Source organism: Jatropha curcas, chromosome 8, assembly GCF_041381405.1.
Source record: "Jatropha curcas cultivar XTBG-Jc1 chromosome 8, XTBG_Jcur_1.0, whole genome shotgun sequence".
NCBI classification, from domain to species: domain Eukaryota; kingdom Viridiplantae; phylum Streptophyta; class Magnoliopsida; order Malpighiales; family Euphorbiaceae; genus Jatropha; species Jatropha curcas.
Window position 1 is genome coordinate 18,739,041 of NC_143158.1, and position 21,706 is coordinate 18,760,746.

At 35.5% G+C, this 21,706-nt stretch overlaps 1 long non-coding RNA gene across 1 annotated transcript; it reads right to left on the reverse strand.

The window, feature by feature from the left end:
- Positions 1–12,931: 12,931 nt before the first annotated feature.
- LOC149494288 (uncharacterized) lies at positions 12,932–14,886 on the reverse strand. Its single transcript, XR_016321988.1, has 3 exons — positions 14,769–14,886; positions 14,554–14,638; positions 12,932–13,146 (listed from the first exon to the last, which is right to left on the reverse strand). It is a non-coding gene; the product is annotated as an uncharacterized LOC149494288 (long non-coding RNA).
- Positions 14,887–21,706: the final 6,820 nt, after the last annotated feature.

A 21,706-nucleotide genomic window follows, 5' to 3' on the forward strand; every position in this document is an offset into this window, starting at 1 on the left:
ATTTGCGACCTATAGACAAACAGTCGCTAATTGTAGCGCTAAAAATTTCCGCGAGTTTATTTTTCAGTTTGCGACTAGTGTACTACGGATTTGCGACCGATTTGCGACTACGTTTTATTCCGTCGCAACATTGTGCGCTTCAAAAGTAGGAAGAAGTTCTAAGACCGATTTGCGACCGATTATTTGTGACCGAAAGTTTGAGTGGCAAATCAGTCGCAATTTTATTGCGAAGTAAAACGACATCGCAGAGTTAAAAATTACGACCGATATTAATGAAATGTGCGACCGACCCGTCAGTCGCAAATATTAGGGCTTTAAATGCCAGACGCCCTCCTTTTTCTTTCTTCTTCTTTCTTTCTTCTCCTCGTCCTCTCCTCTCCTCCGTTCGTAGCGCCGCTCCAACCCTTCCTGACGCCGCTCCAGCCCGCCTGACACCGCCAGCTCCGCTCAGTTGCAACTCCGGTCACTCCATTGCTGTTTGGACACAAGTTGAGGTAAGTTTTGCGATTTTTTTTTCGATTTTTTTTTTTTTTTTTGCGATTTTATGTGTTTTTATTATAATGATTTTTGGTTAGTTTTGTGCATTTGAGATTAGGAATTAGGTACTGTTATTATTATTATTAATTATTTATTTATTATTATTATAATAATAATAATAATAATAATTATTATTATTATTATTATTATTATTATTATTATTATTATTATTATTATTATTATTATTATTATTATTATTGTAATTAGGAAGGAATTAAATATAATAATTAGGAAGCAAGGAATTAGGAAGTATGTAATTTTAGCAAGGAATTAAATAGAATTAAATTAGGAATTAAATATAATAATTAAAAAGATTAATAATTTTATCAAGGAATTAAATAGAAAAAAATAAAAATATATATATAATAATTAGGAAGCAAGTTTCATGTCATGTTAAGTGGAAAACAAAATAGTTAGTTTTTTAATAGTGTTAAGTATTATAAACGATAGTTAATTTTTTAATAGCTAATTATAAAAAGAATTAAAAGAGTAAATGATAGTTAATTTATTTAGTTTAAATCATTAATTTTAAACCTAATTTAAATTATTTCGTCAATTTAAAATATCATGATATTTGAAGTATGTAATAAGTAAAAAATTAATAAAAACATTACGAGTAGAATAACAAGTTTTAATATATATAACACATATTAAAAAAAAAAAAAAAAAAAAACTAGTCCAAATATAAGTTATAACATTGCCACATGATACATGATACAGAATAGCAATAATAGAAGCCAATTGTTATGATACATGTAATTAAAATAACTCTTTTTTTATAATTATGAAATAATGCATTTTTTTTTTGTTATTATTGTTGTTATTATTCTTAAATTTTTTTTTTTAAAATGAATGATGCGTTTGGGTTGGAGGCCTAGTAGTGGTCATTTTGCCTTTGGAGAATGTTGGTATGATATAGAAGTATTTATTGAAGTGTCTTTATATTTGAGATTTGATTGTATTGTGCCAAAGTGCTGCAGAATTTTTTTCCAAAAAAATCAATATGTGGAATAGTACACTTACCTTTATTAGGGTAAAGGTAATAAATGAACTTAGTGAATAATGAACTTAGTGATTTTACATTTATATGTAGTTACTCTTATTATAGAAATAACCTTAGTAAGTTAGAAATGTAAATTGAACATTATATTGTGGCATGTTTTAAGGATGTTTTAGACTAATGCAATTACATATAATTTGCCCTTTATAAACACAGTGTTAATTAGGGTAAAAAAAATGCGACCTAATCGAGATTGGATGTACTAGAGGTTCGAGGTCAATGGGATATTAAGACAAGAGTTCCTGCAAGGATTGGAGGCGTTTATACAGTTTCTACAATTCATATAATTGTATAAATTCATTTATCTATGTTCTGATATTTGCAGTACAGATGGCTAGAGGCAGAGCATTTAATTCAGACACGTCCGGCAGTGGTTCGCGTGGAGTTCGTGGCCCAGGACGCAGTGCCCGTGGACGAGGAGGGACTATCCCTCCTTCTTCTTCAGGTACGTCTGGGGGCTTCATCCTCTGCTCAGCGACCAGTACTGCCGCCATCACTTCCTTCTGCTCCTTCCTCTTCTACCCCCGTTTCTGGACCAGTACAGTCTCCACCAGCTGCACAGTCACCTACTGTGCAAGGTAATCATAAATGTCATTACTGTCATTTCAATTATATATTAATTATCTGCATTTATAGCATTTGTCACTTCTTTTGCAGCTTCATCAGATCCACGTATCAGCCTCAATTTGGTAGCAGGACAGTAAGTACTTATTCACTTTTTCCAAAGGCATGTTTTGTTCAAATTATGATGCTTTCGTCTAATTATATTTCGCTTCTATTTTTTTTCTCAGCATATATCCATCTTTTCAAGCATCGAGGCAAATTATGAGGATAATCAAGCTACAGCTACATAAAGAAGGATACACATGGGATGCCGTACCACAAGAGGCGAGAGACTTTTATTGGGAGGAGTTTCGGGTACGCTTTGGTTTAAGTTATATCATCATTCAATGTTTACAAATCATCAAGATACCTCCTTAGTATTGAAACGCTATTTTTCATTTTTTGCAGAAACATTTCATATGGGACGAGGCAATTATGGCTATGCTGAAAGTGGCCTAGGAGAAGTTATGCGCTGATCGATATACTGACTTCACCTATAGGATGAGAAGAAGTAGTAAGAAGCAGCAGTGCGTGTCTCAGGAGATATGGGAGAGCTAGCAAAAGGCTTAGGAGGATCCTGCATTCAAGAGAAAGCGGAAGATATTTGCACAAAATAGGTGTAGTGAGACTGGCGGTGATGGAGCAGTACCTTCTCGATACACAGGCGGATCAATATCTGCTATAGGGACATCTCGATTATTAGTAAATGAACTAGTCACAGTATATGAAACTGATGTTTAATGAAAGGATACTATATATATTAATATATCATGCATCAAAATTCATTACAGGCTGAAAAATTAGGTCGTGAGCCAACACCGATTGAGGTGTTTACATACACTCACACGAAGGACCACAATCTTAATACGTTTGTCGACAGACGTACAGTGAGCGTCAATGTAAGTAACATTGAAAAATATTTACATTTACCCTCTAGTCGTTGCGAAGATGTACAAAGTTTAATATAATAAAGCTTGCAACTACATTGATTAATTAATTTTTTATTTTCAGGAGAACTATACTACAGCTCGAGAGCGTCTTGTTTCTTCTCAGACTGATGAATCTGAAGTTGAGTCAAGAATTGATGAGGTAGCACTTTATCTCGAGGCTGTAGGGGGCGAGAAGAAGAGGAAGGTATACGGCATTGGGTCTCAGGCATCACAGTTTTACTGCAGCTCAGCATCTCACGCTTCTGCACCCAGTGCAGGACCATAGCCCGAGCACACTGCCGAGGAGTTTACTGAATTACGGGCTCGTGTTGATGATCAGCAGAGATAGATTGCAGAACTTAGAGCGCATGTGATGCGGCTGTCCAGTGAGCCCAGTGCTGGTACTTCTTCCTCTGATCCTGCGCCTGCTACAGATCGAAATGTTTCGACATCTCAGCAGCAGCCACTTCCGTCTCCTGATCCCGATGCTGCAGACGATACCTTGGTCACCCCTCCCGGTACTACAGCACATCCAGCAGGTACTCCTCCCGGTAATTCGACATCGGATCGTGCAGATGAGCAACCGCGTAGATTTGATTTTGGACCTTTTTAGTTTTTCATTTGTTTTTTGACATTTTGTTTAGTACAATAACAATTACATTTTTATATTGTTCTTGAATTGCATTTGTGATATATATATATATATATATATATATATATATATATATATATATATATATATATATATATATCAATTTTCACAGGTGCAAAAAAATTATGGTTTTATAATAATTTTTTTTTTTTCAATTTTGCAATCGATTTGCAACCAAAATTTAAAATTTTAAGTTTACAATTTGCGACCAAATTTCATAATTGCGACAAACTTTTTCTGAGACTAATTTGCGACAGCGTTTCCAAATGAAAACACGACCAAAATTTGCGATCGATTTTTCAATTTTGCGATCCAAATATCGGTCGCTAATTTGCGACCGAAGAAAAAATTGGTCGCAAAATATTTTGCGACGAGCATTTTTACGACCGATGTTTGGCATTTTGTCGGTCGCAAAATGCCATTTTTTTTGTAGTGACTCCGGCATCTTCATTTTGATGGATCCCAAGTCACCATCAACTGTACCAACTTCAGGATTATCAACCTCCTCATCTTCAGGAGTTTGAAATCTAGTTGGTGGCATAGTATTTGGTCCAGCTCTTGTTGCATTGGAGCTTTGGGCGGCTTTAATCTCCTGCAACTCCTCTCTCATATCTTGGAGGAAACTGTTATAGTTTCGGAACTACCCTTGAATCAACTCCATGAAGAGCTTCAATTGAGGGTCTTGAATTTGACCTCCGTCCTTACTAGTTTCTCCAGACTTTCAAGCGCTCATGATTGGTACTCAAAGAAGAAATTACAAAAGAAATAAGGTTAAGGTAAGAACACTCCTTCACGTGTTTACACTCCTTACCACTCCTTGCAAATCCTCCAATTGTACTTTAGAATTCCAGGCTAACCAACCTATCTCAAAGAACATTTAAGACACAAGGGAAATAAACCTTAACAAAGAAAAAGTAAGCACAACACAAGAAAGAAGACTCAAAACGAAAATGGATAGTAGCACAAGAACGAAAACAATGCACTACTTGATTAGCAACTAGAGTGTAGTAAATAAGCAAGTAAACCCTAACAATGTATGGAAACAAAAAGAAAGCACAAAACAAGAATATAAGAAACTAGAATAAAAAAGAAGACAAATTCTGGATATAATATATGAATTTAGTTCACCACAAGGCAAACTAAATATGGACATATTTAAAACAACCCAATCAAAGCAAGCAAACAAAGAATATCCAAAAAAATAAAATAAAAAATTTTTAAAGGTCAGATGTAACGCCCCATTTTTTCCTGTGTTTCAATTGTAGTTTACCGGTCTATGAATAGTACCACCGGTCCGGAAGTTGGTATTATTTTTTGTCCGGAAAAATTACTATTTATGTTTTATATTTTATTTAACATTTTTGGAGCATGTATGCATGGTTTTTATGGGTAGAAAGTAAGTAAGGAATATTTTTGGAGAATTTAAATAATTAGTGAATAGTGAATTATGGTAGTATATTAAGTAAGGAAATTTGAGCAATTATTTTTATGGAGCAAATTTGAGGAATTATTTTTATGGAATAAATTAGAGAGTTTTGGGGAGATAAATAATATTTTGAAGGAATTTAATTGGAGAATATTTGGAGAAAAGACCAAAACACCCTTCAATTTGGAGAAAAGACCAAAATACCCCTTAGTTGCTTTATTAAAAGCAACTATCAATTATTGAGCAACACTTTGTCCTTCTTCTCCTTTTCCTACACGTTTCCTTCTCCTTCTTCTTCTTCTTCTTCTTCCTTTTCTTCAATTCTTACTTAGTAAACACCCATCCAACTTGATTTAAGTCATAAATCTTAGAGAGTGAAGCTAGAGAAGTAATCTTTGGTGACTAATTTCAAGGAATTTGGTGATTTTCCTACTTGGTTCAAGTAAGTGAATTTATGATAATCTCATTATTTTTGGGTTTAGAGTTGTCTTTTAGCATATACATGCTTAATCATGCTCCAATTACTTCTTTTATTTGTTTTCTTTGTTTGATTTTGAGTTTCTTACATGTAGAGGGTGGAGAGCCTTCTAACAAAGATAAGGGCAAGACCAAAGCTTGAGAAGCTTTGATTAAAGCTTGTTAAAGCTTGTTTTGAAGGTTAGTGTTCATAAACACACTTACCTTACTCAAAATTTTGATTTTGTGCCTTTATGCTATTATGTGTATATTTTGAGATTTTGTATGAAATGATTGATTTGTTGAATTTTGGTTGCCATTACATGCTCTTGGATGATGTTTTATGAGTATTTATGTTGTGGTAGACATTTCTACCTTGTATCTTTGTGGTTCATGTTCCTTTCATGGCTAAAGTAAACTGAATTTGGGAAAAATGTGATTTTGAGTGAGATTTAGGACCATTTTTCAATCCTTTCTAATTTCTATCTATGTCTAAGTCCTTCACAAAAGTTGTAGGTCTATCTCTTAGCTTTCCAACCCATCCTCTTGTGCCCCATTTGGAGATATATAACTCAACTTATGGCTGAAACACTCAAACTGACTCTGTTTGTGTTGGGCCACATGCATCACTGAATTGAGTGCCCATTTTGACCACTATAATGACAAGATTAGGTTCTGAGTTCTTCATAAAAGTTGTTGTCCTGTGTCTTGAAAATTCTCTCGTTCTAGGTTGGTTTAATTTGAGTGTTTGATTTAGTAGGAATTCAATAAACAATGGACTTGGTTCTGCTGAATCAGGTCTGGTCTGTTAGTTTATGCTCCTAGCTTTGTTTTGTTTTATTCCATATTGATCTGGGCTGTGATCCCTTCATAACATTTGTAGGCTTTTGTCTTAGCTTTCTAATGACTCTATTTCATTTAATTTGGAGACCCATAACTCAAGTTATGTTTTAAAAACACAGCAAAGGTCAATGTTAATTTTTTGCTGGAATTTTTCTATGTTAAGTCATTTTGTTTAAGTATGAGAATTTTTATGAATTACTTAAGTTTAAATTAAGTTTTTATTATGAGAAGACTAAAGAAAATGAATTTTATGAGAAATGTTTTTGGGCTCTAATATACTTGGTGTGGATTTTATGCATGATTTGATTTTATTATGTATGATGAGCATGCTCGGCATTTGATGCCATTATGATAAGAAGCTATGATCATATGCTAGGCACGTGGGTGTCTTATGTTAGGGCGGACGCGCTCTATATGTTATGATAAGGTTGGCGACCTAAGGCCATTATGAATAAGCTATGAAAACTTATCTGCTTCTTTTTATCCTAAGTGTATGTGAGCCCTTGTAAAATATTTTTAAGGAAGTGAAATAAATGAGATCACATTATGTTAATAACTCTTAGTTTACCATAACGTATTTATGATATCAAATGAATTTTTAAAGCATGATGTGTTGGTGTACATATGTAATACATGTTCAAATTTAATGATTTTATGTATATAAATGATTTTTAAGTATGTTGTCATCACAACATTGGTTTGTTGTGTTTTATGAGCACCACTGAGTTTTATACTCAGCGCGTTGATTTTATCACGCGCAGGTTGGAGATTGTGCTTGCTGCTTAAAGACCTGAAGAGTAGTATCAGAGCTGAAGAGATATTTTGGTAGTTACTTAGTATTTTTTTTTTTTTTTTTGTAACTAAGAATTATGGCATGTATAACTATTACATTTTTGGAGACTGTATTAGTTAATTTATAACTTAAGCATATTGTTGTAAATTATTTTGGTGTATATATTGGGAGATAAACTTGGACTTATTTAATGGTTAGAACATTAGAAGTTGATATGTTTAAATGAATGTATTGAATTGATGAATATTATAATGTTATTGAGGATATGAAATGATAGAAGTGCTATTGTGTTGTTATTGGAGTTTGATGGGGTTTGGAGTTTGGAATTCGGAGTGCTTTGTATTCATATGTTTGGCAACTTCTATTTTTAGGGGAAACTCTTGCAATTTTTCTGTAGGACTCTCCCAAATCATTTTCAAAACAAAATATTATTACGTGCTAAACTTATGAATACTAAGTCACTTCTAATTCATAATATGATTGTATGATTTATATGTAGGTTAGGACGGTGCCTCCGGCACCGAATGTGGCATCCTCCGTCGGGTCTTTCGGGATCGGACGACGGGTGTTACATTTAGTGGTATCAGAGCCTGGTTTAGGCGGTTCTCGGACTATATGCATATATAGAAATTTATCTATTTTGAAGTGAGAGTATGAGTAATTTAAGTTAAATACATGCCATATTGATTTGGTTTGGAACTTCTCTCTGATGCGAACCTTTTGGTCTTTGTAGGAGTTGAGTGATGTCTCAACATCTGTCTGATGAGGAGGTGGATAGTTATGTCCCTCCTAGTGGTGGTATTCCTGTTGGTGATGCCGCTAGTGGTGATGTGGGTTCTGATGCGGAGCACGCCTCGAGGGTGGGGCAGGCTGCTGCAGGTCCTGCTGGGCCTAACCAGGATATGTTTGTTTAGCAGTTAGTTGCTGCTTTGAGGCAGGCAGCGGGAGCTGTTCCCCAGGCTCCAGTTGCTCTAGCCCTTGTTCCAGTTCGTCCCCCTATTGAGAAACTGAGGAAATATGGAGCTATTGAGTTTATGGGTAGAAAGGATGATGTGGCTTCTGCAGCAGAGTATTGGCTCCAGTCTGTGGAGAGGATATTGGAGCAGATGCAGTGCTCACCTGTAGACAGTTTGGTTTGTGCCACTTCCTTATTGAGAGAGGAAGCTTACCAGTGGTGGGATACTGTATCACAGACAGTTAGTGCTGAGCAGAGGACTTGGGACTTCTTTCTTTCTGAGTTCAGACAGAAATATATTGGGGAGCTTTACATTGATCAACGTAAAGCCGAGTTTTTAGAGTTAAAACAGGGCAGAATGCCTGTGGCTGAATATGAGAGAGAGTTCATCCACTTGAGCAGGTATGCTACTGAGATGATTCCTACTGAGTTTGATAGATGCAAGCGCTTCAGGAAAGGCTTGCATGATGAATATCGCATGCATCTAGTTGCTCATCCTCATACATCATTGTCTTCCCTAGTGAAGGCAGCTTTAGAGCTTGAGGAAGTGAGGAATGAGCAGCAGGCTAGGAGGCAACGGAGTCAGCAGGGTCAACAAAAGAGGTTTCAGGGTATGGTATTTGGACAGACTTCTAGGGCTCAGTCTAGTAGTAAGAGGCATAAAGGTTCATCACAGACCTGGTCTAGACCGATTCAGAGACATGGACAGGGTACTCATGGCAGAGTAGCTCCATAGACCACATCTGTTGCTAGTGGTGGAGGTGCTACATGGATTGATATTTTGACATGTACTCAGTGTGGAAAGAAGCATCCCGGGGTTTGTAGGAGATTTTCTGGGGCATGCTTTCGATGTGGGTCTACAGAGCATTTGCTTCGAGACTGCCCTATGACTTTGGCTAGTGCAGCTCCTCAGGTAGGGAGGTCAGCTCCTTATGTGTCGAGAGGCAGAGGCAGAGGCCATGGTGATACAGGAGGCACTGGGAGTCAGAGGCCAGTTTCAGAGACAGTGGAAAAACTTGAGTCCAGAGCACCTGCTAGAGCGTATGCCATCCAGACTAGGGAGGAGCAGGATGCCCCAGACATTATCATTGGTACATTCTCTCTCTTTGATATTTATGTATATGCTTTGATTGATCCTGGCTCTACTCATTCATATTTAGGCATACATGTGGGTAGATTGGGTAATATGCATGCTGATATGTTAGAGCATAGTATTGAGGTTACTAATCCCTTGGGTCATAGTGTTGTAGTTAATCGGGTGTATAGAGATTGTCCATTAGTAATCTATGGCCATGTGTTTCTGGGAGATCTAATAGAGTTTCCTTTCCAGGAGTTTGATGTAATCTTGGGTATGGATTGGTTACCTAGACATGGAGTTATGATTGATTGTAGACTTAAGAGGATTACACTCTAGACTTCACCTGGTGAGGAGATTGTAGTTGTGGGTGAGAGGTCGGATTACCTCTCTAATGTTATTTCTGCTTCTACTGCTAGAAGATTGATCCAGCATGGTTGTGAGGCCTACTTAGCCTGTGTACTTGCTCCAGAGTCAAAATCTCCTAGTGTCCATGATATACCCACAGTATGTGATTTTCCGGATGTGTTTCCAGAGGAGTTGCCTGGTTTACCTCCTGAGAGAGAGGTTGAGTTTGGTATTGAGGTTATGCCTGGTACTGCACTGATATCCATTGCTCCGTATCGGATGGCGCCTGCTGAGTTGAAAGAGTTAAAGATACAAATTCAAGAGTTGCTTGATAAGGGTTTTATTCGTCCTAGTGTATCTCCGTGGGGTGCTCCAGTATTGTTTGTAAAGAAGAAGGATGGATCACTTAGATTGTGTATTGATTACAGACAACTTAACAAAGTTACTGTAAAGAATCGGTATCCATTGCCTCGGATAGATGATTTGTTTGATCAGTTGAGAGGAGCTAGTGTATTCTCGAAGATAGATCTGAGATCAGGTTATCATCAGCTAAGGGTGAAGGCATCCGATGTACCTAAGACTGCTTTCAGGACACGCTACGGTCACTATGAGTTCTTGGTAATGCCGTTTGGTTTGACTAATGCTCCTGCAGTGTTCATGGATTTGATGAACCGGATCTTTCATCCTTACTTAGATCAGTTTGTGGTTGTGTTCATTGATGACATCTTGATATATTCTCAGACTAGAGAGGATCATGATCATCATTTGAGAACTGTACTTCAGATATTGAGAGAGAGACAGTTGTATGCTAAGCTGAGTAAGTGTGAATTCTGGTTGTCTGAGATTGCTTTCTTGGGTCACATTATTTCTGTTGAGGGTATTAGAGTTGATCCGAAGAAGATAGAGGCAGTGCTTGAAATGGAAGCCACCAAAGAAAGTTACAGAGATTCGGAGTTTCTTAGGATTGGCTGGTTATTATAGAAGATTTGTCAAGGGATTTTCTCTCATTGCGGCTCGTTTGACTAGACTTCTTCAAAAAGATGTCAGATTCGAGTGGAATGATAAATGTCAGAATAGTTTTGAGAAGCTGAAGACGATGCTTACTGAGGCTCCAGTGTTGACACAACCAGTTTCGGGTAGACCGTATGATGTGTATAGTGATGCTTCACATAATGGATTGGGTTGTGTGCTTATGCAGGAGGGTAAGGTAGTTGCTTATGCTTCTAGACAGCTTAAACCACACGAGAAGAACTACCCTACTCATGATTTGGAGTTAGCAGCTATAGTCTTCGTTTTGAAGATTTGGAGGCATTACTTGTATGGTGAGAAATGTCATCTGTATACGGATCATAAGAGTCTCAAGTATATGCTTACTCAAAAGGAGCTTAATCTGAGACAGCGCAGATGGTTAGAGCTACTTAAGGACTATGACTTCACCATTGATTACCATCCAGGTAAAGCTAATGTGGTAGCAGATGCACTTAGTAGGAAGTCCTTGGTTGCTTTACGTGCTATGAATACTCGATTATCTGTAGCTAGTAATGGTGCACTCGTGGCAGAGCTTATGATTAGACCTAGTTTACTTCAGCAGATTCGAGATGCACATAGGGATGATGAGACAATTGCCTTGTGGAAAGACCTAGTCAAAGATGGAAGGAAAAAGAGATTTATGATTAAAGATGACGACTGCTTGTACTTTGGGGATCGAATTTGTGTGCCTAAAATTTCAGAGCTGAGGAAGAGTATCTTAAAGGAAGCTCATAGTAGTCCCTATGCTATGCATCCTGGCAGTAATAAGATGTATCAGGATTTGAAATCACAGTATTGGTGGTCGGCAATGAAGAGGGATATCATAGATTATGTGTCGAGGTGTTTGACGTGCCAGCAAGTGAAAGTAGAGCATCAGTTTCCTTCTGGTTTGTTACACCCTACTTCTATTCCAGAGTGGAAATGGGATAAGGTTACTATGGATTTTGTGACTGGATTGCCTTTAACTCCTAAAAAGAAAGATGTTGTATGGGTAATAGTTGATAGACTAACTAAGTCGGCACACTTTCTTCCTATTAGGACCGGCTTCACCATGGAGCAATATGCAGAGCTGTATATGGATGAGATAGTGAGATTACATGGGGTTCCTTCTTCTATCATTTCAGATAGAGATCCGAGATTTACTTCTAGATTTTGGCAGAAGCTACATGAGGCCCTGGGTACTAAGCTGAATTTCAGCACAGCTTTTCATCCTCAGACAGATGGTCAGTCAGAGTGGGTTATTCAGATTTTGGAGGATATGCTAAGAGCTTGTGCTATTGAGTTTGAGGGCAGTTGGGAGAAGTACATTCGACTTGTAGAATTTGCCTACAATAACAGTTATCAGTCGAGTATTCAGATGGCCCCTTTTGAAGCACTATATGGTAGGAGATGTAGGACTCCACTGTGTTGGTCAGAATTGAGTGAGGGCAAGATGGTAGGTCCAGATTTGATTCGGGATACAGAAGAAAAGGTCAGAATTATCAGAGATAGATTGAAAGCAGCTTCGGATCATCAGAAATCTTATGCGGATTTGAAAAGGAAAGATATAGAGTATGCAGTGGGAGATAAGGTTTTCCTTAAGGTATCTCCGTGGAAAAAGATATTGAGATTTGGAAGAAAGGGGAAGCTTAGTCCTAGGTTCATTGGTCCATATGAGATCATTGAGCGTGTGGGTCCATTAGCCTATAGACTAGCTTTACCACCAGACCTGGATAGGATACATAATGTTTTCCACGTATCTATATTGAGGAGGTATCGGTCCGACCCATCACATGTAATATCAGTGGAATCTGTGACTATAGAGCCAGATTTAACTTATGAGGAAGAACCAGTGTGTAACACCTGCCACCCGATCCCGAAAGACCCGACGGTGGATGCCACATTCGGTGCCGGAGGCACCGTCCTAACCTACATATAAATCAAACAATCATATTATGAATTAGAAGTGACTTAGTATTCACAAGTTTAGCACGTAATAGTATTTTGTTTTGAAAATGATTTGGAAGAATCCTATAGAAAAACTGCAAGAGTTTCCCCTAAAAATAGAAGTTGCCAAACATATGAATACAAAGCACTCCCAAATTCAAACTCCAAACCCCATCAAACTCCAATAACAACACAATAGCACTTCTATAATTTCATAACTCCATGGTTCCTCAATAACATTATAATATTCATCACTTCAATACATTCATTTAAATATATCAACTTCTAATGTTCTAACCATTAAATAAGTCCAAGTTTATCTCCCAATATATATACACCAAAATAATTTACAATAACATGCTTAAGTTATAAATGAAATAATACAGTCTCCAAAAATGTAATACTTATACATGCCATAATTTTTAGTTACATAAAATACTAATCAACTACCAAAAGATCTCTTCAACTCTGATGCTACTCTTCAGGTCTTTAAGCAGCAAGCACAATCTCCAACCTGCGCGTGATAAAATCAACGCGCTGAGTATAAAACTCAGTGGTGCTCATAAAATACAACAAACCAATGTTGTGATGACAACATACTTAAAAACAATCATTTATATACATAAATGATTAAAATTGAACATGCAGTACATATGCACACCAACACATCATGCTTTAGAAATTCATTTGATATCATAAATAAGTTGTGGTAAATTAAGAGTTATTAACATAATGTGATCTCATTTATTTCACTTCCTTAAAAATATTGTATAAGGGCTCACATACACTTAGGAGAAAAAGAAGCAGATAAATTTTCATAGCTTATTCATAATGGCCTTAGGTCGCCAACCTTTTCATAACATATAGAGCGCGTCCGCCCTAACATAAGACACCCACGTGCCTAGCATATGATCATAGCTTCTTATCATAATGGCATCAAATGCCGAGCATGCTCATCATACATAATAAAATCAAATCATGCATCAAATTCACACCAAGTATATATTAGAGCCCAAAAACATTTCTCATAAAATTCATTTTCTTTAGTCTTCTCATAATAAAAACTTAATTTAAACTTAAGTACTTCATAAAAATTCTCATACTTAAACAAAATGACTCAACATAGAAAATTTCCAGCATAAAAATAACATGGACCTTTGCTGTGTTTTTAAAACATAACCAGAGCTATGGGTCTCCAAATTAAATGAAATTAGAGTCGTTAGAAAGATAAGACAAAATCCTACAAATGTTATGAAGGGATCACAGCCTAGATCAATATGGAAGATAACAAAACAAAGCTAGGAACACAGACTGACAGACCAGGCCTGATTCAGCAGAACCAAGTCCATTGTTTCTTGAATTCCTACTAAACCCCACACTCAAATTAAACCAATCCAGAACGAGAGAATTCTCAAGACAAAGGGCAACAACTTTTATGAAGAACTCAGAACCTAATCTTGTCATTATAGTGGTCAAAATGGGCACTAAATTCAGTGATGCATGTGGCCCGACACAATCAGAGTCAGTTTGGGTGTTTCAGCCATAAGTTGAGTTATATATCTCCAAATTGGACACAAGAGGATGGGTTGGAAAGATAAGAGATAGAACTACAACTTTTATGAAGGATTTAGACACAAATGAAAACTAGAAAGGACCGAAAAATGGTCCTAAAGCTCACTCAAAATCTCATTTTTCCCAAATTCAGTTTACTTGAGCCATGAAAGGAACATGAACCACAAAGATACAAGGTAGAAATGTCTACCACAATATAAATACTCATCAAACATCATCCAAGAGCATGTAATGGCAACCAAAATTCAACAAACCAATCATTTCATACAAAATCTCAAAATATACACATAATAGCATAAAGGCACAAAATCAAAATTTGAGTAAGGTAAGTGTGTTTATGAACACTAACCTTCAAAACAAGCTTTAACAAGCTTTAATCAAAGCTTCTCAAGCTTTGGTCTTGCCTTTATCCTTATTAGAAGGCTCTCCACCCTCTACATGGAAGAAACTCAAAATCAAACAAAGAAAACAAAGAAAAGAAGTAATTGGAGCATGATTAAGCATGTATATGCTAAAAGACAACTCTAAATCCAAAAATAATTCACTTATCATAAAATCACTTACTTGACCCAAGTAGGAAAATCACCAAATTCCTTGAAATTAGTCACCAAAGATTACTTCTCTAGCTTCACTCTCTAAGATTTATGCCTTAAATCAAGTTGGATGGGTGTTTACTAAGTAGGCATTGAAGAAGAAGAAGAAGAAGAAGAAGAAGAAGAAGGAGAAGAAGGAAACGTGTATGGAGAAGAAGAAGGCAAAAGTTGGTGCTCAATAATTGATAGTTGCTTTATTTTAATAAAGCAACTAAGGGGGTATTTTGGTCTTTTCTCCAAATTGGAGGGTATTTTGGTCTTCTCTCCAAATATTCTCCAATTAAATTCCTTCAAAATATTATTTATCTCCACAAAAGTCTCTAATTTATTCCATAAAAATAATTCCTCAATTTTCCTCCATAAAAAAAATTATTGCTCAAATTTCCTTACTTAATATAACACCATAATTCACTATTCACTAAGTATCTAAATTCTCCAAAAATATTCCTTACTTACTTTCTACCCATAAAAACCATGCATACATGCTCCAAAAATGTTCAATAAAATATACAACATAAATAGTAATTTTTCGGACCAAAAATAATACCAACTTCCAGACCGGTGGTACTATTCACAGACCGGTAAACTACTATTAAAACACAGGAAAAAAAATGGGGCGTTACACAGTGAGGATACTTGCAAGGGAAATCAAGGAACTAAGGAATAAGAGAATTCCGTTGGTAAAGGTTCTTTGGAGAAACCATAAGACCGAGAAAGCTACATGGGAAAGTGAAGATATTATGAGACAACAGCATTCTCAGTTGTTTAATTCAGGTGAATTTCGAGGACGAAATTCTTTAAGGGGGGAGAACTGTAACGCCCCATTTTTTCCTGTGTTTCAATAGTAGTTTACCGGTCTATGAATAGTACCACCGGTCCGGAAGTTGGTATTATTTTTGGTCCGGAAAAATTACTATTTATGTTTTATATTTTATTTAACATTTTGGAGCATGTATGCATGGTTTTTATGGGTAGAAAGTAAGCATTCTCAGTTGTTTAATTCAGGTGAATTTCGAGGACGAAATTCTTTAAGGGGGGAGAACTGTAACGCCCCATTTTTTCCTGTGTTTCAATAGTAGTTTACCGGTCTATGAATAGTACCACCGGTCCGGAAGTTGGTATTATTTTTGGTCCGGAAAAATTACTATTTATGTTTTATATTTTATTTAACATTTTGGAGCATGTATGCATGGTTTTTATGGGTAGAAAGTAAGTAAGGAATATTTTTGGAGAATTTAGATAATTAGTGAATAATGAATTATGGTAGTATATTAAGTAAGGAAATTTGAGCAATTATTTTTATGGAGCAAATTTGAGGAATTATTTTTATGGAATAAATTAGAGAGTTTTGTGGAGATAAATAATATTTTGAAGGAATTTAATTGGAGAATATTTGGAGAAAAGACCAAAACACCCTCCAATTTGGAGAAAAGACCAAAATACCCCTTAGTTGCTTTATTAAAAGCAACTATCAATTATTAAGCAACACTTTGTCCTTCTTCTCCTTTTCCTACACGTTTCCTTCTCCTTCTTCTTCTTCTTCTTCTTCTTCTTCCTTTTCTTCAATTCTTACTTAGTAAACACTTAGTAAACACCCATCCAACTTGATTTAAGTCATAAATCTTAGAGAGTGAAGCTAGAGAAGTAATCTTTGGTGACTAATTTCAAGGAATTTGGTGATTTTCCTACTTGGTTCAAGTAAGTGATTTTATGATAATCTCGTTATTTTTGGGTTTAGAGTTGTCTTTTAGCATATACATGCTTAATCATGCTCCAATTACTTCTTTTATTTGTTTTCTTTGTTTGATTTTGAGTTTCTTACATGTAGAGGGTGGAGAGCCTTCTAACAAAGATAAGGGCAAGACCAAAGCTTGAGAAGCTTTGATTAAAGCTTGTTAAAGCTTGTTTTGAAGGTTAGTGTTCATAAACACACTTACCTTACTCAAAATTTTGATTTTGTGCCTTTATGCTATTATGTGTATATTTTGAGATTTTGTATGAAATGATTGATTTGTTGAATTTTGGTTGCCATTACATGCTCTTGGATGATTTTTGATGAGTATTTATGTTATGGTAGACATTTCTACCTTGTATCTTTGTGGTTCATGTTCCTTTCATGGCTAAAGTAAACTGAATTTGGGAAAAACGTGATTTTGAGTGAAATTTAGGACCATTTTTCAATCCTTTGTAATTTCCATCTATGTCTGAGTCCTTCATAAAAGTTGTCGGTCTATCTCTTAGCTTTCCAACCCATCCTCTTGTGTCCAATTTGGAGATATATAACTCAACTTATGGCTGAAACACTCAAACTGACTCTGTTTATGTCGGGCCACATGCATCACTGAATTGAGTGCCCATTTTAACCACTATAATGACAAGATTAGATTCTGAGTTCTTCATAAAAGTTGTTGCCCTGTGTCTTGAGAATTCTCTCGTTCTAGATTGGTTTAATTTGAGTGTTTGGTTTAGTAGGAATTCAATAAACAATGGACTTGGTTCTGCTGAATCAGGTCTAGTCTGTTAGTTTGTGTTCCTAGCTTTGTTTTCTTTTCTTCCATATTGATCTAGGCTGTGATCCCTTCATAACATTTGTAGGCTTTTGTCTTAGCTTTCTAATGACTCTGATTTCATTTAATTTGGAGACCCATAACTCAAGTTATGTTTTAAAAACACAGCAAAGGTCAATGTTAATTTTATATTGGAATTTTTCTATGTTAAGTCATTTTGTTTAAGTATGAGAATTTTTATGAATTACTTAAGTTTAAATTAAGTTTTTATTATGAGAAGACTAAAGAAAATGAATTTTATGAGAAATGTTTTTGGGCTCTAATATACTTGGTGTGGATTTTATGCATGATTTGATTTTATTATGTATGATGAGCATGCTCGGCATTTGATGCCATTATGATAAGAAGCTATGATCATATGCTAGGCACGTGGGTGTCTTATGTTAGGGCGGACGCGCTCTATATGTTATGATAAGGTTGGCGACCTAAGGCCATTATGAATAAGCTATGAAAACTTATCTGCTTCTTTTTCTCCTAAGTGTATGTGAGCCCTTGTAAAATATTTTTAAGGAAGTGAAATAAATGAGATCACATTATGTTAATAACTCTTAGTTTACCATAACGTATTTATGATATCAAATGAATTTTTAAAGCATGATGTGTTGGTGTACATATGTAATACATGTTCAAATTTAATGATTTTATGTATATAAATGATTTTTAAGTATGTTGTCATCACAACATTGGTTTGTTGTGTTTTATGAGCACCACTGAGTTTTATACTCAGCGCGTTGATTTTATCACGCGCAGGTTGGAGATTGTGCTTGCTGCTTAAAAACCTGAAGAGTAGTATCAGAGCTGAAGAGATATTTTGGTAGTTACTTAGTATTTTTTTTTTTTTTTTTTTTTTTTGTAACTAAGAATTATGGCATGTATAACTATTACATTTTTGGAGACTGTATTAGTTAATTTATAACTTAAGCATATTGTTGTAAATTATTTTGGTGTATATATTGGGAGATAAACTTGGACTTATTTAATGGTTAGAACATTAGAAGTTGATATGTTTAAATGAATGTATTGAATTGATGAATATTATAATGTTATTGAGGATATGAAATGATAGAAGTGCTATTGTGTTGTTATTGGAGTTTGATGGGGTTTGGAGTTTGGAATTCGGAGTGCTTTGTATTCATATGTTTGGCAACTTCTATTTTTAGGGGAAACTCTTGCAATTTTTCTATAGGACTCTCCCAAATCATTTTCAAAACAAAATATTATTACGTGCTAAACTTATGAATACTAAGTCACTTCTAATTCATAATATGATTGTATGATTTATATGTAGGTTAGGATGGTGCCTCCGGCACCGAATGTGGCATCCTCCGTCGGGTCTTTCGGGATCGGGCGGCGGGTGTTACATCAGAGCCTAGCACGGGCGTGCTACTATGGTTTGGCTCGAAAATAAGAGTCAGAGCCTAGCATGGGCGTGCTTGTTGTGAGGCACGGGCGTGCTGACTTCTGTCCTACCTTATCCCACAAAATATAACCCAATTTAGGAAGGATATAGGCTTTATCTAGGATAAGTTTAGGTTCCAACAGTCCCACAAGGTGATTAATAGCTAGTTAATTATAACTAGTATAAATTCTCAATAATTGCAACAATCATTTTTTTTTTTTTAATTAGGCAAACCTAAGGTCTTTCTTTGTTTTTTTTTTTTTTTTTTTTTTTGTTTTTAAATAGGCAAATGTAAGGTCTCAAGCTTCCATATTCTTTTTTTTTTCTGATCAAGGAAAACGTAGCAACAACAAACAAGACACATAGAACCCATGATAATTCAGATTTAGATCTAATTCAAACACTAAGGCTAACACAAGGAAATCAAGAAATGAGAAAACTCAAAACCCTAAAACTAAGATATCAGAACTTACCTTTAATCTTTGATTTGGCTCTGATACCAAATGACGCAGAACCCAAAGGAAATGAATTCCTAAAATCCCTAATCAAATGGATCGGATAAAAGATCAAGATGAAGTTCGCCTCTATGGTACCCCTCGTTTATAATGAAACGGAAACACCAATAATCGAGATTTAAGAACAATATAAACGCCACAACAACTTGATAAGTCTACCTTAATTCTTGATGCAATTAGAGGAAGCAATCTCTCACTATCACTCTAAGCAAAGGAAACATGCAAAGCATGAACAATTTCTATATTTCAATTTGATCAAAAGTTTTTGTTTACAAAGAAGACAATAGTATTTATACTAGAAACTAACATAATTGGGCTAACCTAATAGACTATGACCTAATAACAAAAGCCCATACAAATATAAACAAAATAGCTAACCAAATAAAGCATAAAAGAATAAAGATCACGTCCAAGTCAGACCCTAACACGCTCAGGGCGTGCTACCTAGCACCCCCGTCCTACAAGCGGTAGACTTTAGCACCCCCAGGGTGTGCTACTCAGCACGGCCGTGCCACACCATCAGCATATGCCTCCAAATTGTAAGAAGCATAGGTGCGCCTTTAAGTTCCACACAACACTTGTTAAATGCTTGGACATGAAGCTCTTGTGAAACTTGGTCTTGAACATATGAAGTCATGGCTACCCCATATCGATTGGCACGGCTCCGTGTAATTGGTCCACTAAGAAGCACAAGTGGATCTCCTATGTTGTTCCCCATGCTTCCTTGAGCTCCGTTGATGATGCTTCTTTGAGCTCCATTGACGAGTGGTGGCAGATCCGTATCACAAAATAAAACTCTTACCAAAGTAAAAGACTTTTAATCCGAGAATCAATGAATGAGTCTAATAAAGAAAATCACTTTTTCAAAATAAAATGAACCAAGCTCGTTCCTTTTTTTCTTCGCAAAAATTATAGCATCCTCAGCGGCTATCCGTGAATTTTAAACGTATGCATTCTAAACCCATTTAAATACTCTTTTAAGTACCCGTATCGAGCCCGTTTAAATTTTACTACCTGTATCTTTTCAAAACTCATTTAAAGTACCTCTACCTGTATCTTTTCAAAACTCGTTTAAAGTACCTCTTAAACAGGTACGGTGCCAGCGAATCTTAAACTATTCAAATTTGAATTTATTTAGAATAAATTTTTTACTGATAATGGATAGGGCACCTGCAGATACCCACTACTGAACCTGTTTAATATAGCGGTTAATGGGTAGCGGGTATCCAAATATCCATTACGTGTATTACATGTACCCTACCTGTAGTAATTTGACTACCCATATCTGTTCCAAACCCTTTTATAACCATCCATATCCTCTTTAAACGGATCAGAGCAAAGTGGATAGCCCTTAAGATGTAAAACAATGTATTAAGTATTAGATTAGTTTCCAATTAGTTCATGTACTGAGAATTTGGTATTTTGACAAACATTAACATTAATGGTACTACAAATTTTCAGAATTAATTTGATTGTTTTTTGAAATTTTTATGCGTTTATTTCAATTAAATAATGATTTAATCAAATAAACGAATTGAAAAAGTTTTGAAATAGTCAAATAATTGAAGAATATAATCTGCCATTGTTGTGGCTGAACCACTAGGCTCTGTGAGCCACAAGCGACGAGCGGTGCATCAGTTTTAAATTAATTTAAAACTGCCTCCTTATGCAAGCTCTGGCAATTATCGCAGGTCCTGGCTAATGATGGTTGCTGGTTTTTGATTTTAAATAAATAAATAATAATAATAATAATAATAATAATAATAATAATAAAGTTTATTTATTTAAATCTACAATTTTCCAACGAGACAGTCATCGTTCAGTCAAGAGATGAGAAGCTTATAGTCTTCTAACCATATCGTGACTGTTCTAAGAGCATAGGATGGCACTGTCACTAGTCATTGCAAACCTTTCACTGTCGGCGGTGATAAGATTTTAATAAAGAAAAAAAAGAGGATTTTGGAGAAGATGACACATTTACGTTTTGGTCTCTCATTGTTTTAATGTTTTTTAATTGCGTTTCAAAATCTTTTAATTTGTTCAATTAGATCCTGAAATTAATTTTGATCAGATATATAAAAATTACTATAATTTCATCAAAGTCAATCAAAATCTATAAAAAAAGTCTCACCAATTCCATAAAATTATATATAGAATTCTAATGGAACGTGGAGAAATCTGAGGAAATCTTTCAATACTTTAAACTCAAATTCTTTTAAAATCTTACACAATCCTATTCCAATACATCCCTTAAAAGTAGTATAAAATTGATTTGGTTAATTAGGTTGATTCCTAGGCATTATTTGATTTGATTTATTTTTCATTTTTGGTTTGCAAGATTTGCTTCGGTTTATTTTCGATTTGAACTCACCCACTGGATACTCACCTTTTAAGAACGAGTGGCCAAGTAATCTGGGCATTTAACAAA